Source organism: Furipterus horrens, unplaced genomic scaffold (genome assembly GCF_987537825.1).
Source record: "Furipterus horrens unplaced genomic scaffold, mFurHor1.1.pri manual_scaffold_2, whole genome shotgun sequence".
Taxonomy (NCBI): Eukaryota; Metazoa; Chordata; class Mammalia; order Chiroptera; family Furipteridae; genus Furipterus; species Furipterus horrens.
This window is the reverse complement of record NW_028327172.1, coordinates 79,385,042-79,404,144: the sequence shown is the minus strand read 5'-3', so window position 1 is coordinate 79,404,144 and position 19,103 is coordinate 79,385,042. Positions and strand designations below refer to the sequence as shown.

General features: G+C 39.0%; 1 non-coding gene across 1 annotated transcript; it reads right to left on the bottom strand.

Annotated features, from left to right (window-relative positions):
* Positions 1–2,081: 2,081 nt before the first annotated feature.
* LOC150018879 (small nucleolar RNA U13) lies at positions 2,082–2,185 on the bottom strand. The gene has a single exon (XR_016509572.1). It is a non-coding gene; the product is annotated as a small nucleolar RNA U13 (small nucleolar RNA).
* Positions 2,186–19,103: the final 16,918 nt, after the last annotated feature.

Below are 19,103 nucleotides of genomic sequence, written 5' to 3'. Positions count from 1 at the left end.
GGCGTTTGATCTGGTCAGTCGAAGCGGACTCTTCAGCTTGCTACGGAAGATTGGCTGTCCACCACATCTGCTTGCTGTGGTCATGTCCTTTCACGACAACATGCACAGCACGGTGTCCTACAACGGCGCAACCTCTGAGGCCTTCCCAGTCAGCAGCGGAGTAAAGCAGGGCTGCGTCCTCACGCCTACGCTGTTCGGAATCTTCTTCTCCATGCTCCTCCAATACGCCTTTAAGGACTGCAGCGAGGGTGTCTTCATTCACACCAGATCCGATGGCAAGCTCTACAACCTGGCCCGTCTACGAGCCAAGAACAAAGTCAAAGAGGTGCTCATCCGTGAGATGCTCTTCGCCGACGACGCAGCTTTGACATCACACTCCGAAGAGGGACTCCAGCAGCTAGTCACTTGCCTTTCCCACACATGCAAGGAGTTCGGACTAGCCATCAGCCTGACGAAGATGAATGTTATGGCTCAAGGCACGGGGACTCCCCCATGCATCACCATCGACGGATACACCCTGGAGGTTGTCAACGACTTCACTTACCTCGGGTCCACCATCTCGAGCTCTCTGTCAGTCGACTTGGAGGTCAACCGGAGAATCGCCAGGGCAGCCACAGTTATGGCCAGACTGAACCGGCGAGCGTGGAACAATTCCAGCCTCACTGAGAAAACCAGACTGCGCATCTACCAAGCCTGCGTACTCAGCACTCTCCTCTATGGCAGTGAGACGTGGACCACCTACGCAAGGCATGAAAGGAAACTCAACAGCTTCCACATGAGGTGCCTGCGACGCATCCTGCATGTCGCCTGGCAGGATAAGGTCCCCAACACCGAGGTGCTGAAGCGAGCCAATATGAGCAGTTTGCATGCAGTTCTTAGCGAGAGACGCCTCAGGTGGCTCGGCCATGTCAAAAGAATGGATGCAGGCCGTATCCCCAAAGACCTCCTCTACGGCGAGCTAGCAGAAGGCAAGAGGATGACAGGGCGCCCAAAACTGCGGTTCAAAGACATCTGCAAAAAGGACATGACACAATGCTCCATCAATCTCAACACATGGGAAGTTCAAGCAGACGACCGCCTAGCCTGGAGGCTCGCGGTCAGGCAAGGTACGTCACGCGCGGAGGCTGCGCACAACGAGGAGGCGGTCCAGAAAAGATCGAGGCGGAAGCAGCGTCAGCAGCAGCAACAACAGCCATCTGCCTTCACCTGTACCAAGTGCGGCAGGGATTGTCACTCCCGAATCGGACTGCACAGCCATTCTCGGCGGTGCAGATAGACTCTCAGGAAGCTACGCCATCGTCTCTCAAGACGGACGGCTGCCGACGACGACGACGACGACGACGGAATGAAGTAAATGCATTTGTTTTCTTTTTAAGCCATAAAATTAATTTCCATTAAAAAATCCTATTTTTCTTCACTGAAGTTCATTATTAAATTAGGGATATAGTTCTTCAGAGAAAGAAGGTTCATGAATATTATTAAATCATAGGAATGCAGCACACCTTTTGAAATAGCCCATTTAAAGGAATATAATAATCTGCTGAAAACATTGACAATAGTATTAAAATATTTGTAAATATTTACAAAATATCAGTAACGTGTTATATTGCTAATAAGTTATAAAATAGAAAACATTAAGAAAGAAAATAAAATACCAGGTTCTTTAGAAGTAAATGATCAGCCTTTTTTGCTGTTCACTCCTTAAACCTTTAGTAGTTTCATTCAGTGTTTCCATTGCCTTGAACTGCCTTATTCCTTTTGAACTGTATATTAAACATAATTCATTAAAACATTTTTTTTTCTCTATGTGGTTTTGGACTGTTTTCAGGTATTAGCTCATACTGACTCTTTAATGTTCAAAGCAATGTTGAATGTATTTATCCGGTGGTACATGTTTTTGATTGATTATGATATAATTACTAACATACATTTGCATGCAGTTCACAGAATCTTCTTCATATACATTATTTCATTTAATCTTTACAACAATGCAGGGATGATTATTAGCCCCATTTTACAGCTGAGAAACAGGAGATCATAAAGACTAAGTAACTTGTCCAAGTCCACACACTTTTTTTTCACATCAGTCAGGTAATGTGCCGGGGTTGTAACAAGGTCTGAGGGAGGCATATCTCACACAAGAGTGTAAATCCCCAATCATCACACTTATGAACTACAAAAAGATAAGGTAACATTCATTAAATAACAGGAGTTTGACATGAACCTAGGGTTTGTGTGAGTCTAAATCATGGGTTCTCTCCACTATTACTCACTGACTTCCAAACAATTAGCATATTTAAATAATTATGGTCACTTACAAAGAACCAAAAACAGAACAGAGGAATATAAAAAAGAAAAAACAATGGCCCACTGTGGATGGTCAGATTGTAGACAGCCTTGTAAACCATGGAATAGGGACTACTTTTAAGGGTGACAGGAAGTCACTGAAAGGTTATAAACCAAGGCAGGATACGATTTGTTTTTTTATGAAAAACAACCCTGGTTGCAGTGTGGAAAATGATTTGAAGCCTGCAGGAGTGGCTGTGGGGAGGTTGGTTAGGCAGCTATTCAGCAGTTCAAGAGAAAGAGGTGGCTTTGGTTAGTGGCAAAAGTCATCATGTAAAATGGGCAGATTTGAGAGATATTCAGGAGTTAGAATGAATAAGTCTTGATGATTGACTGTAGACTGAGGATAAAGGGAAGGGAAACGTCGAGAATAAATTTTAACATAGGTAGCTGGTTGGCTATGAAACCAAAACGCAGGTTTGAATGCCTACTGCAACTGAAAGCCACGGTGAGACAAGCGCTGGTGCCAAACAGGTTTATTCAGGTGCTGTGACCTGGGAGAATGGCAGACTCCCTCTCAAAGACCATTCCCCCTTCTTCCTCCAGGTTGTCGCTCTTAAAGGGATGGGGGGGGGGGCTTTTTTTCCCCTTCCTACCCAAATATCATACTTGCTTTTGGCACGCTGAAGCCCTATCCATTCATCTTTCTAGCTTTTGGATGCTCAGTGTAAGAATCCTCACGCCATCTTGGCCAGTGGGAGAGACGACCCGTGCTTCCTGACTGTCTACCATATGGGGAAGAGCTGCTGCAGGACCTGCCACCAGGAAGCCTGGAGATTCCCTGCAGCCCTCAGTCTTCCTCTGGGTGCTGGACATGGCACACATCTGGGGGAGCTGGTTGGGGTCTCTGGGGAACCCCTGGATACCAGTGCACTGCGTCCTCTGTGCAGTCTCCTTGCGGCCCTGACCTTTTGAGCCCCGCCCCTCCCAAGTGGCCAGCCCCACATTCACCTTGCTGCCAGCTGCCAGGGTTCTGACTGTCCTTGGTAACAGTTAGAGGTGTTATTTACTAAAACAGAAAATATTGGTAGAACATCTGATTTTTCCTGAGGTATTATTTGACTACATCTAATTCATCAATAAAAAGCCTTGTTAATAGAAATTATTTTATAGTTTAAAATTGCAGTTCAGAAAGGCTACACTCTTACCTGAAGTACTCTTCTTCCTGTCTTTCTCCACCCTACAAACCTAAGCCTAATCTGACTCCTCTAATATATCCCTTTTATTTTTCCTGCTAGAAATCTGCCCCTCCTTTGTTCTCTCAAGGCACCACCTCTATACCTTTAGTTTAGCTGTTGTCACACTTTGCTGTTACTTTTGTGCTTGTAGCTACTGTCTGAACCAGGTTATAATTCTCTTGATTTACATTTGAATAAATATAGGCTGAATAAATACTTGAATTAATGGATTTGAATTCTCACTTTTTTTCCATTGCACTGCAAGTAAGATAGTCTTCTGATTTAAAAAGAGAAACTTCGACATTGTAAATAAGAAACTTAAGCCACAGATGGGAAGAGGAGGGGATTAGGAGCCACATAGTGCTCTTATCTAAAACAATTTAACTTCTAGCTCCAGACGCATTACTTTAGAGACCAGTGAAATGACTTTAGTTGTGATCTTAGAACTATTAATAATAATCTTTTAGAAGTCACATAGAATGTCAGTAGTCCCAAATGAATGTAAATAGGACAATGCCACAATTCTAATTAGGAAAGAATGGTAGCTTCCACAAACAATAAATCACTAATTTTTATTTAAATTGTAGAAATAAATTGATTAATTATCCCATTTATTCTATGAAAATATATTGACTGCTGAGGATACAAAGATACGTAAGCAGGAAGTCACAGCCTCTTGAAGGGAGACGGAGGCATGAAAAAAATGTGATGTGACCTGTGTTATAATAGGGACACATATATACTGCTATGGTAATACAAATGAGAGAAATTAATTGTGTCAGAGCATGTGGTTAGGGAAGTGGCATTTCAGTTGCTCTTTAAATAATGAACAGAAATTCCTCAGTAATCAAATAGGAAAGAGCATCACAAACATGCAGATATGCATAAATAAGTCATGCAAGAATCACAATGCCTCTCTGAATAGGTGGGACAGAGGGTGTATGGGAGAAAATGACCTGGGATAAGCCCACAAAGGGTCTGGCCTAGGAGCTTGATCTTGTGGAAAATTTTAGAGCTTATTTTAAAATCACATGGTTTACAAATATGCAGAGAAAAATGCAGTGGTAGATAAGAATATAGTGATGTGGGTGAGAACCCATAGTGTCTAGCACAGAGGAATGTTTAATAAAGTATTGAGAGAATAAGATTACATTCATGAAGAAGTTTTTCAATAAACAAGATTTATGCTATTTATGATATAAAATAAATCTATACAAATCAATAGCTTTTCTATATGCCAGATATGAACAACTGGAAATTATAACAGAAATAATGCCCTTTCCAATACTAGCAAAGCATGATCTAGATATGTGCAAACTCATTACAAATGACTTAGAACCTAGAGGAGTAAAACAACAAAATATTGATAAGTGATATAAAAGATGACTTGAATATTTGAAAAAACATGCCTTGCCATTGGATGTGAACAATTTTTTTTATAGCTAAATTATGTTGTTTTTAACACAGAGTGTAAGTGCAGTTTTTAAGTATATTTTATAGATTATGTTGTTGCAGTAGTTTCAATTTTTTCTCCCTTTGCTTCCCTCTGCCCAGAACCCCCTTTCTTTCCAGCAATCCCACCCCCCTCAGTTAATGTCCATGGTTGTGCATATATGTTCTTTGGCTTCACCCTTTCCTATATTATTCTTAACTTCCCCCTTTCTGTTTTGTACCAATCGATTATGCTTCTTTTTTTTAATATGCTTTATTGATTATGCTGTTACAGTTGTCCCAATTTCTTTTCCCTTTGTTCCCCTCCAGCCAGTGACATCCCTCCCTCCAGTTGTCCCCCACCCTTAGTCCATGCCCATTGGTTGTGCATATAGTTCTTCTCAACATCGTTCTGTCTACTCCACTCCCTCCTACTATGCTTCTTAATTCCTGTACCATCTCCCTCCCTTTGCACCTTTCCTGCTCCCTGCTGACCTCCCCCCATAATTTTCCCCATACCTATAATGCTTTTCACACTCTTGTTGTCTACTTAGTTTGTCTTTGTTTCGGTTCCCTAGCTTCTGCTTTTGGTTGTTGTGATACAGTTTTCATTTAAATGTTCACAGTTTTGATCCTCTTTCTCCTAAACAAGACCCTTTAACATTTCATATAACAGTGGTTTGGATGTGATGAACTCCTTCAGTTTTACTTTGTCCTGGAAGCACTTTCTCTGCCCTTCTATTCTGAATGACAGCTTTGCTGGATAGAGTAATCTTGTAGGGCCTTGCTTTTCATCACTTTGAATATTTCTTGCAAATCCCTTCTTGCCTGCAGAGTTTCTTTTGAGAAATCAGCTGACAGTCTTATTGGGACCCCTTTGTATGTAATTCTCTTCTCTCTTGCTGCTTTTAAGATTCTCTCTCTGTCCTTAATTTTTGACATTTTGATTATAATGTGTGTTGGTGTGGTTCTCCCTGGGTCCAGTTGTTTTGGAACTCTCTGTGCTTCCTGAATCTGTAAGTCTATATCCTTCCCCAAGTTAGGGAAGTTCTGCTTCATTATTTTTTCACATAATTTTTCCATTACTAGTTCTTCTTCTTCACCTTCTGGCAACCCTATGATTCAGATGTTGGCCCCCTTATAGCTGTCCCAGAGGTTTCTGAGCCTCTCCTCATTTTCCTCACTTCTCGTTTCCTGTTTCTGTGCTGGTTGACTGTTTGTTCCTAGCCTATGTTCGATTTGTTGATTCGATCCCTGGTTTTCTTTCCCTCACCACTAGTTTCTTATGTGTTTTTGTTCATTTCTGCAGAACTAGCCTTCATTCCTCCCCTGTCTTGTTTAAGATCTGCTGTTAGGTCTGTAAGCTCTTTTATAACCAAAGCTCTGAACTGTGCCTCAGGAAGACTTCCTATCTGCTGCTTTGTTAGATTAGAAACCTGCTGTCTGGTCAGCTGCGTCACTGGGATTTCTATAATGATCTGTGCCATCTTGAAGAGTTTTGTATTTGCCTTTGCTTCCTGGGCAGGACTGTCACACCTCCTACACTCTAGAGGGCAGAGCCCTGTGCACTTGTCACAACCGGGCTACCTGTCTCACCACGCTGTGGTGTTTTCTGTGGGTGTGGGGGTCCAAGATGGATTCCTGCTGTTCACTCTCCGCTGAGAGACTGAGCGCCTCCTCCTCTGTCCCCACCCCTGCTGGGCTTCTTGCCTCCCCTTAAATACGTGTATCTGTGCTTACTGCTCTCCTGCCTCTGTCACTGCTTCTGCCATGGACAGCACAGCTTGACCTCTCCTCCCTGGCTTCACCCCTCCTACCTGTCTGGATGAGCACCACTTCTTTATAACTTCATATGTAGGACTTCCATTTATCTTCTGAAACTTCTGGTTATTGCCGGTTTTGCGGTAGTTGTAGTCCTTCTTAGTTGTGGAGGGAGACAGAGCGTGTCAGTCTAGGCCTCCATTTTGGCCAGAAATCCAAGATGTGTTTGTTTGCTTCCGTGTCCCAGGGAGAGCTGTCGCTCCTACTACATTGTAAGGGGCTGAGCCTTAGGTATTCGTCAGTAATGGGCAACCTGTTTCACCACATTGTGGCGCTGTGTGTGGGGGAGGGATAGAGAAGGAACAATGCTGCCTGCCCAGCACTTGCCCCTTGTCCAGGCACTTCTCCCACTTACGCTCTGGACTGGCACCCCTCTAGCTGCTGCCCTGCCTGTCGTTCCCAGAGTGGGTGGGTCTGTGGACATTCCAGGTCTGTGGGGCCTCTTTAAACAAGCAGATGCTGCTGAGAGACTGGCAGTTTCTGCCTCTGTCTCAACCCCCCACAGGTTTGCACACTCAAAAGCAACGAGGCTTCATTTTCCCTGGTGCTGGAACAGTTAGCTTCCTGGTCTGGTGAGGAGATGGGAACACTCCCCTGGTGTCCCTCCTGACTTTTTAAAACGTGTGACTGCATTTTTTCTGCCGGCCTGCTGCTGTTGCCGTTGCTGCCACCACCACACTGTGTCCTCTCCGCCTGGGCTGCATCCCTCCTACCTCTGGGTGAGTATTTCTTCTTTATATCTTTGCTAGACTTCCATGCACTTTGATTTTCTGGAACTTCTGATTGTTTCTAGTTTTGAGGTAGTTGTATTCTTTCTTAGTTGTGGAGGGAGACACAGCATGTCTGTCTATGCCTCCATCTTGGCTGGAAGTCTCCGATTATGCATGTAACAATTCTTGACATTAAGAATTGGATATCAATTCTTACAATGTATTTAGCATTTTATTTATTTATTTATTCATTTTATATTTCTTGCGATGATGCTGAAGCTACAGAGCCTGGGCAGGGTGATATGGAGGGTCTGCTGTTGCCCATGCAGCAGACCCCCCCCCTCTCTTCGCAGCTGAAGGGTCCAAGGGAAAGACGGAGTCAATACAGCTTGGTTTCAGGTGCGCCGCAGGAGTTGCCGGTGTTGACTACAACGTCAAACCGCCTTAGGGACTCCGGCTCCGGATTTTCTGTCGGGGTTTACTCCCTTAGCCTTTCCCCTGAAGAGGTATGCCGCAAGGCAGCGGAGGTTTTTTGGAGTCAGAGTTTTCCTTCTCTGATGTGCCCTGACTGGAAGATCGAACCAGCGACACTTAGCTCGCAGGCCGACGCTCAATCCACTGAGCTAAACCAGCCAGGGCCCACTCCCGAGTCGGACTGCACAGCCATTCTCGGCGGTGCAGATAGACTCTTAAGAAGCTACACCATCGTCTCTCGAGACGGACGGCTACCGACGACGACATTTTATATTTAGTATTTTAATGTCATTTCAATGAAAAGCTCAATGATATTTTCTTTTTCTATGCAGGAAGAAAAAGAGTTTCAACTTCTTTTGGAGGAATAGTAAGATGAAAATATCCAACACCAATTAAAAAATAACCTAATTAGAGTTCTTTTCCTTAATATTATAGTACAAAGCTGTAATAATTGAAATAGTGTGGTACCAGAACAAAATTGGACACAAAGATCACTGGAATGTTATAAAGAATTCAGAAATAAACTTTAATGTATAAATAAGAAGTCATGGAATATTAATGTGAAAAATTTATTTATTCCATAAATGATACTGGCAATGTTTGTTGGTTACATAGAAGCTTTACCCAAGCATCTAAATACCAGAAGACTTCATATAATAGTTTCAATGCGATTATTGATTTTAAAATAATGCCAGTTAATTATTGAAGAAAAACTTGTTATAATGTATAACCTATGAATTATTGGGTTAGGAAAAACTGGTTGGTAATTTTATGAAATGTATAATTTGTGATGGTTCTTTGTAGTACCTATATTTTAGCAGACTCTATTTTAATTTATTGAAATGCAATTATGTAAATACTTATATACAATGTGCCAATTTACAAAGTTTGCATTCTTTTGGATAAATACTATTGTCAAATTCTTGACTTCATGTGTACACCCTACTCTACTCTATTTGGAGCAAATAGATACACATTGGACTTCATAAACATACTCCAATGAAAGGACAGAGAATGTCAGAATGTGCAAAATGGAAGAGCTAACTTTATGCTGTCTATAAGAAACATATTTAAATAGAAGATAAGGCTAGTATAAAAGTAAAAGGATTGCAAAAAGATATATCACGCAAATACTCATAAAAAGAAATTAAGAGCAGCTATATTAATATCAAAGTAGACTTCAGAAAAAGGAACATAGAGAGAATAAGGATAGACAATAGATAAAATCAAAAAACTTGTTAAATCTGTAGCTAATATGGTAAAGAATAAAAGAGGAAAGTCACAAATTATCAATATAAGAAACAAAACAAGAGCTGTCACTATAGATCCTATAGGCATTAACATAAGAAAATATTATGAGTAAAGTTATGACAATAAATTTGACAACTTAGGTAAAATGGACAATTCCTAAAAGAAACAAATTACCAAAATAAACTCAAGAAGTTAAAAACTTTAATACCTTTTATATCTATTTGAAAATTTGAATTTTTACTTAAAATATCTTCCCACAAAAAATGTCCACACAATATGGCTCTCATTGGTCAATTCTACCAAATACTTAAGAAATAAAAAGTACCAATTCCATGTGAACTCTTTCAGATGGAAAATAGGCATATATAGTCCATAACTCATTTTTACAAAGCCAGCATAGAAAGATACCTGACTTTTTCTTGTGTGTGATATAAATTTACAAAATGATTTCAAAGTTTATATGGAAATGCAGAGGACCTAGAGTATTTAAAACAGTTTTAACAAAGAGTGAAGTTGGAGAACTTCATACTTACTGAAACTACAATAATCAAGACCGTGTGGTTTTGTCTAAGTATAGACATAGAAGTCAATGGATCAGAATAGTGATATTCAGAAATATACTAACACATATATGGTCAGTTAATTTTCTATAAAAGTGTCATAGGTGGAAGCAGAATAGCCTTAGGAAAAATATTGCCAGAACAAATGTTTATCTTCATTAAAAAAGTTTATTCTTATCTCAAGCTGTTCAGATAAGTTAACTCAAAATGGATCATAATGCTAGATATAACAACTGAAACTACAGAACTTTCTCCCCAAATAACAGAATCTCTTTACAACTTTGGGTGAATGTAAATTTCTTAGAGAGGACACAATATATATAAAATATAAAATGAAAAAATGAAAAATTGGACTTTATAAAAATAAAAAACTTCTGTTAATTGAAAGACATTTAAGAAACTAAAAAGGCAAGCCACAGGTTGGGAGAAATATTAGCAATATATCTGATATGAGACATATAAAGACTGTATAAAGAAGCTTTATATCTTACTACAATTAAGAAAAAAATCAATAAAATAGAGAAAGGTTTTGAACAGATACTTCATAAAAATATACAAATAGTTATTAAGCATATGAAAAGGAATTCAACATTATTAGTTATCAGGGAAATGTGAATTAGAACTACAATCTGATGCTACTACACATGTTAGAATGTCTAAAACTTAAAATACCAACATAACAAATGGGAATAAAAATGTAGAATAACTGGAACTTTCATACTTTGGTGGTGGGAATGTAAAATGGTATAAGTTAGGAAAAAAGTTTGGTAATTATTTATAAAGTTAAATATATGCCTACCATGTGACTCACCATTTCCATTTCAGATATTTAAATATCTGATAGAAATAAAAACATTTGGTAACAGACTTGTACACAGACTTGTAACGGCTCCATTCATAATAACCCCAAACTAAAACAAATCTAATATCATCAAACAGGTAAATTTTGGTACATCTGCACAATGTGATACTACTCATCAGTAAACACATTAGTGATGGACACATGCAATAACATGTATGAATCTCAAAAATATGCTGAGTACCAGAAGCCAGATACAAAAGAGTAAACACTGAATACTTCCATATAGCCTCAATTTCAAATAATAAAGAAATGTTAAATTTGTGATTTTTCAAATTTTGAGAAAATCAAATGGAAGTTTTTTTCACCAAACAAAATCTTACTTAGAACCTCAATAATTAAGACACATAATAGTAGATTTGTTCTGGGGATGGCAAAATCTGGATTGTGTCCACCTACCCCAACTGTTTTTGGCACTTTGCAGTGGATTTTGCAGCAGAAGCTTAGAAACCTATGATTTTGAGAACACAGTTTGAAAAATTATTCCATTAAACTGGTCACTGCAATCTATAGAAATAGCATGTTATTTGCGAAGAATATTGGAGGCATGAGAAAATCTTTATGATAAATTTTAAACAAAATATAGAATGCAAAGTTGTCAATGTAATTTTATGATCTCAGCTATGTGAACTATATCTGGAAAAAAAGGATGGAAAAAGAAATAACGAATGACTGTGAATGCTTTTGTAAAAAAATGAAAAAAGTTATATCTGGGCAGTAAGAGTATGCATAATTTTAGTTTCACTTTTATACTCTTTTGAATTTCTCAAGCTTTTAATGAGAAGGGTGTATTGTTTTTATGTTGAGAAAAAAGTGTGTATGTATGGGGCATCCCCCTCCCCCCCCCCCAAAAAAAAACAACCCAGAATTATCTTCTGGAAGACAGGCCCCTTGCAGTACAGGTTTCCCCCACTAGGTGAGTGTTCTAGGAACCCATCTGTGTCAGTGTACCAGCTGGCACTGTTGAGGAAGGCTGCATTTGGTTTCAGTGAAATTTTATGAAGACTTTCAATGCATGTGCCCATTTCATGATGGGTGATTTATGAATGCACCTGACCACATTGCATTGAGTGTTCAGCAGTTTTTGACTAAAAATGGCATGACTTCTGTGCTCCACCCTCTCTATTCACCCAATCTCACCCTGAGTGACTTCTTTTGTTTCCCTGGATTAAAAAAGGCCTCAAAGGACAATGTTTTGCTGATGTGGAAGAAGTGAAACAAAAAATGGCAGAAGCACTAGAGGGCATCAAAATCAACGAGTTCTAAAACTGTTTTTGAGCAATGGAAAAAAGTCTTGATAGGTGTATTGCAGCAAATGGAGAGTATTTTGAAAGTGACTGAAATTTAGACATATAAGAATAAATACAAAAATTTTTTATAAATAAATTCTGGGTTTTTTGGTCCCCCTCTTGTACATGTGTGTTTGTGTGTGTTTGAAGTCTCTCTTGCCAAACAGACCTCATTTCATTTTTTAATATGTTGGTGGGTTAGTGGAAATGCTGTGGTCCTTCCTACCAATCTTATTTCAGCTCAGTGACTAACAAAGTTTTTCATATTCTATTACAAAAAATAATAGATTGCGGGCTGGGTGAAATACAGTTAGGCAGAGTCACAGTTGGTTGAGCAGTTCACTCAGTTACAAAATGTATTGAGCACTCATGACTCCCTGGGCTCTGAAAATATAAAATGAATAAGACAGGGTTCCTGTCTTTAAAGATGCTCAATTCAGGGAAGAGCAGGCCTGAGTACAATAATCACAGTTCCATAGTGATATGCATCCACTGCAGGTGTGCCAGGAACATTGAGGAATGATTGTCCTTGGGGCAACATCACAGAGAAGGAAACTTATATGACCACTTTCTTTACCAGTAAGCAGTACTTTACTTTGTTGTATCAGTCAGGAGTCATGGTTGCAAGCAACAGAGGCCAACTATGGCTGATCATGCAGGAATAGGGGTTTTATTGAAAAGATATTGTATAGTTATCAGCTTGGAGAACCAGGCTCGAGAAAGTTTCTAGGAACAATATCTAAAACCTTGCTGAGGAACGAGCTCCAGTGAATAGAGTGATCACTGTAGCTGACTCTGCTGCAACAGTATTCAACTTTGCTACCCCTCAGCCCATAAAACTCCATGTCTCTACAACCAGCATCATCAGCAAACTAATTGCTACACAAGACCTTCTTCAAGTGAATTCTTTGGGATTGAAGTTTTGGGTGGGAGAGTAAATGTGTTTGGTGTAGCCTGGTTCACATGCCTGTACCCTAGCTGTAATGAGGTGGTTTTTTGCTTTGAGTTGATAAAACTCGTAAGACTGGAGACTCTCCATTATAGAGCATGGTGTTCAAAACATGGCCTCTAACCAGAAAATCTGACCACATATATGTTTTATTATTTAATCCTTATGACAGCCCTGTGAAAAATTATATTTTCTCAGTTTTTAAAACAAGTAAACTAAGGATTTAAGGAGTCAAAGAATATGCCCAAGGTTTCAAAGCTAGGAAGTGGTAGAACAAAGAACTGAAGTCTGTCTGACTCCAAAACTCATGCACTGTCAGAGGACTACAAACCATGCTCTGACTGACAGAGGAGGTGACCTTTGGTAAAATCCAGAAAGGATTGTTTTCAAGATCATTACGAAGAAGAAGGAGGAAATGATAATGGGAATGTAGTGAAGTTTCAGACCACAAAGAGGTGAAGCTGTTACAAAATACCAGGTTCAGCAAATTTAGGGCCCAACTGTTTTATGCCTGAAAGAATCCAGTGTAAAGATTTTTAATCAGTAACTTTCCTGGGATTCATTTACCCTGACTTGTTTTTCCCACCAGGGTCTCAACTCCCTCTTGTTCTGGCCATAAGTGTTTGGAGTTTATAGGTCCTTGGTTCTTAACCGGTTGAAACCTATGGGATTTACTTCCCACGCAACATTTTGCATGTTCAAGGATGGGCAAAAGTAGGTTTACAGTTGTGAGTACACAAAAGAGTTCATTTTTGTATTATTATTTATTAATTAATTATTATATTATTTGCCATATGAATAACTGTAAACCTATTTTTGCCCACCCCTGTATGTCTTCAACCTATTTACAGATCTTCTAGAGCCTAATCCATGGGATTTGTATGGGTTCAGGTTACGGGGAGAAAAAGGAGAATTTAGCTGATACATTGATATAATGAGACTTGTACTTTAAAAAGAGATAACTTTGATAGTAGCCTGGAACACAAGTTGGGAGAGATTAAAATGAAATAAGAAAAAATTAGGAAGCTGTCATAAACCTCCAAAGCAGAAAATGATAAAGACTTAGTTATATAAAAATTGTTAATTGGTTCTATGAAAATTTAGATGGACATCTCTGCCAACAGCCATACTTAAATTCAACTGTACAATTTAATAGGGTAAATGAGAGTCACCTGACCTGAAGCAGTTTATATATGGGACCCTGGTAATCTGTTCATGTATACAAACAAAGTAGCTGCCTTAACTCCAAAATTCCTTTTTGGTTGAGACAACAGCAGTACCATGTTTCCTCAGGTACGGAAACTCTGCTTTCCTCTGGTTGAGCTATAAATAGAATACTGCTTGAACCCTCAGGTACCATGTTTAAAAAACAAACCAAAAAAAAACCCAAACATGCTGCTAAAGTAAAAAGGCATTTAGGAGAAGGGTGAGAGGATAAGAAAATGCTAGAGAATGAGTTCAAATGTAAGAGGAAGGATCAGAACATGGTACTACCTGAGGTGAACTAACAGAAGACATAATTAAGTTTTCAAATATTTGGAAAGGCCAGCAGTTGAAATAGTAGTTACATTTACCTTCCTGTACTGCAAATGTCAGAAAAAAGACCATTGGGAAGGAGTTAGATTTGGGCTCAGCTTAAAAAACAAGGGGGTAACAATTAATAGCTGTCTAAAGAGGACTGGCCTGCCTCATAAGGCATAGGAATATTCAGACAAAAGCTGGGCAACCATCTGCCAGAAGTTCTGTACAGGGAATTCTGCATGGAGGCTGGGGGCAGGGGCCAGGAGCAGGTGATGGATGAGAGAAAGACAGAGAAAGAATGAGCCATTTGAACTGAGTTTTCTTCAAATCTGAGAGTATGCAATATCACATAATGAGATATCACTACCTTAATTATTAAATTAAATATAATTATTGGAAGAAAGTAATGGCTGAAGTACTCTTGAGGCCACAGCCCTCTTGGAGAAGAGAAGGGTGAGAAGGCAGACTCCTCTCAAAGTAACTTTCAGACACTATCTCCTTTGACATCTGAGTTTTCCTTTTCTGTGCCTACTGGGTGACAGTGAGATTTCATGGAAGAAATTTGCATTTTTATGATTGAAAAACAAAGAGCAACGAAGAGCATACAATGTTTGACAAGACATAGGAAGGGAAGAAAGGGGGAAAAGAAAAGAAATTCTTTCCCAGGAAGAGCAGGTAGTTGTGAAGACAACAGTCATAATAAAATCACTAATACATTTTAAGATAATTGTTGGCCATTTAGTATGTGTCATATTCTGCGCAAAAAGTTTTGCAAGTTGTTTCAGTTAACTCACAAAAACCCTAGGAAGTAGTACCAGTATCAACCCTCATATTTTAGAGATAAGAAAATAGAGTCTTTGAGTGATTTAATAGTTTGCTAATAGCACAAGTGTTGGGATTATTAAATGGGCCACTTAAAAATCTTATCTAAAGATATTTAGTCTCCAAGGTGCATCCAGAGGAGTCTATAAGCCAAAGTTTCTATAATTGAGAGCTATTTTATTCTTTTAATATTAGTTAGATTCTAAAGCTCAGACAGCTTTCTCTCTTCCACTCTCTCTTAGATAAAGCAGTGTTGCAGCTGCATAGGCAGATGGATGCATCTTGGATTGACAGGGGTTCTCTCTGTTCATAATGAGCAGTTTCGTGTTCATCTGCCCATCTGTTTGGTACCCATGCAACCATGAAATAGAACAGCTTTTGAATATTTATGTTCTTCTTCTTCTTACTGCCATGCAGAGATGGGGAATTACATGGTAATTTAGAAGTTTGACTGTCCATTTAGGAGCAACTCATAACACTAAAAAGAATGCAATTACAGATGGAGAACATTTTTCATCTTTTCTTTTTCAGATATTATGTTCGTGTCATAGTTAACTATATGGGTACAATTCATATTGACTAAGACTCCTTAGAGCATCTTACGTCAGCTTGCAGATCAGTTCTCCAATTGATTTGGCTCAGCAGAATTCCAGTTGGTTCGCAAATTCTGATTGTTCATGTCCCCCTCTTTATTTGTCCATTCTTAATGACCCTGTGGTCTTTTATTTAGTTTTGCATTGATAAGCCAAGGAAATCAGAAACATCTCTTTATATCAAGTACTCTTGGAGTTCTTTTTTATAAGAAAATATTTTATTTATTTATTTTTAGAGAGAGGAGAAGGGAGGGAGAAAGAGAAGGAAAGAAACATTGATCGGTTGCCTAACTCATGTGTCCCAATGGAGACTGGGCCCGCAGCCCAGACACGTGCCCAGGCTGGGAATCGAACTAGTGACCTATTGCTTTGTGGGACAATGCTCAACCAACTGAGCCATGCTGGTCAGGGCACTCTTGGAGTTTTAATAAAGAAGATTACTCTGAAAATTAAGATATAATACACATTGATATTATAGCACAGCGAGTATAAAAATGCTTCTTTTTGATACCCTGTAATTTTACTAAGAATGTCATTTCCACAGTTATCCAAGTCCAGAGACATTAAAGAACATGGTGTCTCTCCATGAATCTAATTTCTTAGCCCCATTGATAGATATGTAAACTCCATTTTACTACAATGCATTATTGCAAAAGCTGGTAACTGCTAACTTTCACACATGTCCATCATACTGTGTGTGGCTCTATAGTAAATTATTTACCTTGAATTTACCTTGACCCCAAAAGGAGTAACTGGATGCTGGGGAATAGACATCCAAGGAAGGAACTTGACCACAGCCATCAACCTTGGGACACCTACTGCTTTGTAGTCTTGCTTTTCCTTCTGCCTATTTTCAAGTGGAAGAAATTAGTAGCCTTTGTAACTTGCCATGAGATCAAGTTAACTTATAGGTTCAAGGAATATTTGTACTAGAAGAGACATTACCTAATCAGATAATGGCATTATTTTTAAATTATATGTTGTGACCTATTAGTTAGTGGTAAGATCAGTCTAATGAATTGTGATAGATTAAATATGATCACAAATTCTCTGATTCTGCTATCATCAAGAAAAGAAGTCTGTGTCTGTTACTTTTGAATCTGGGTTGCCTTTGTAACTTGTTTGACCAAAAGAAGGCATCAGAAGTGTCATTCTGGGACTTCAGAAGCTAGGTCATAAACTGTGTAGCTCCCACTCAGGTCTCATGGAATGCTCAGTTTTGGGACACTCTCTCTGGGAACCCAGATGCCAGGTAGTGAAAACCCAGACCACATGGAGAGGCCAAGGGTAGCTGCTTAGTTCACACCCAGAGCTGAGCTCCCAGCTGAGAGCCACTATCCACTGGAAGCCATAATCATGAGTACTTTGGGATATCCAACACAGCTGTGCCACCAGAAGCCTGCAGCTCCAGCCTATATTTGACTGCAATTGCACTAAAAACTGCAGGCAAGAACTACTCAGTGGAGCCCGTTCAACCCATAGAACCCCTTGAAATAATAACATTGTTTTAAAGCCCTAAGTGTTAACGTGCTTTGTTTTGCAGCAAAAAGATAACCAAAAGACAGGCCAAGATAAGTTTTTAGTGAAATAGTGTAAGATAGAATAGTAAACAATAGAGGGATATAGAGGATAAGTATTGTTTTGTAAAACATTTATAGTGTGTGTATGTGTGTGTGTGTGTATGTGTATGTCAGAAATAGAGACGAGAGACTATGTTATATATATATTTTGTATATTTTTTTTAGAGAACAGGTTCATAGAGATATTACCCATATGATAATGTACTCATTTAGAATGTAAAATTCAATGTCTTTTAGTATATTTACCAAGTTGTGTAACCTTTGCTAAAATCAATTTCTAATAAAACATTTTCATCACCTCCAAAAAGAAAACCCTTAACTATTAACAGTTATTTATCATCTATCATCACTGCCTTTTCCCTAATCTAATTTTGGTCTAAAAATTTCATATAAATGAGATCGTACAACATGTGTTTTGTGACTAGCTTCCTTTATTTAGTACATTTTAAAGGTTCATCCATGTTTAGCATATATTAATAGTTCATTCCTTTTATTGCTAAATAATATTCCATTGAACAAAACATTATATTCATTTATCCATTCAGCAGTTGATGCAATAATTAGATCGTTTCCCCCATTTGGCAACTATGAATAATGTTGCTATGAATATCCATGTAAAGGTTTTTATGAAGACATATGTTTTGTTTATCGTGGGCATGGTACATATGCATTTAACATTTTGAGGAACTGTCAAACTATTTTCCAAGGAGGCTGAACAATATTTTATCATTGGTCCCAATTACGTGCATTGTAGTCATCAGTAAATGAGAAGTTTTAGATTAAATATCTTCTTGGAATGCCAATTAAAAAATGTACTGAATTATTTTGGAATGAGCCATTTGGATTTTAATAAAGAAAAGAAAAAGAAAAAAAATAAAACTTCTGGTTTCTGGTCTGGCATGTAAGAAGTTTAGAAGTTGTCACTAGATCCTGACACAAGTAAAAAGCTGAACAAGCTGAAAAGTCAACAACTCTTCTTAGATCCATCAAAGAAATGAGTTAACAAGGCAAAACACTGCGCCTCAAATTGAAGAGACAAACAGGAAAATTCAGAGAATCACAACTTACCTGAGCAGAAACCTCCACGAGAACCAGTACCAGGGTAGGGAAATTTGAACTGTAATTGAAAAATTGTTGGAGGGCTCAGAGTGGACAAGTCTGAGACTTAAAAGCTGCAGGATGACACAGGTATAGTGGGTCCCCACATTTTTGTGAGTTTTACTACCATGAGTTATTCCACGTTCTCACTGTGGACATAAGAGAAAAATCCTCTCATGCTTTCAGCAGTAGGGGGAAATAGTAATTCTTTTGAAATATGCCAGAAAAGCATGTTCATAACAAGGCTTACCCCCTAGAGAAACTGTTTTACCAGAGACTAATCCACATTAGTTTAGGTTTTATGAGAGCCTACATAATTGGGTGACAAGAAATTCGCAACTTCAGCTCTCTCTAGGCTTTCACATGGGAGACAGGAAATATCCACTGCAATCCCTTTTAGCCTTCCATGTTCAGGAAGAAAAATTTCCAACCCTAGTCTACTCTAGGCAACCTGGGGGTGTGGGTAGGAGGTCAATTCTAGGCATCTTGTCCCACCTATGGTGCAGAGTGGGAGGTAGCTTAGAAGCACTTGTGCAGGTCACAGTTCAGAGGCATAGGATCATTAAAAGACTAAGACCTACTCATAGGACTGTAGAGTGCTTCCCTGTCTCCACTACCTTA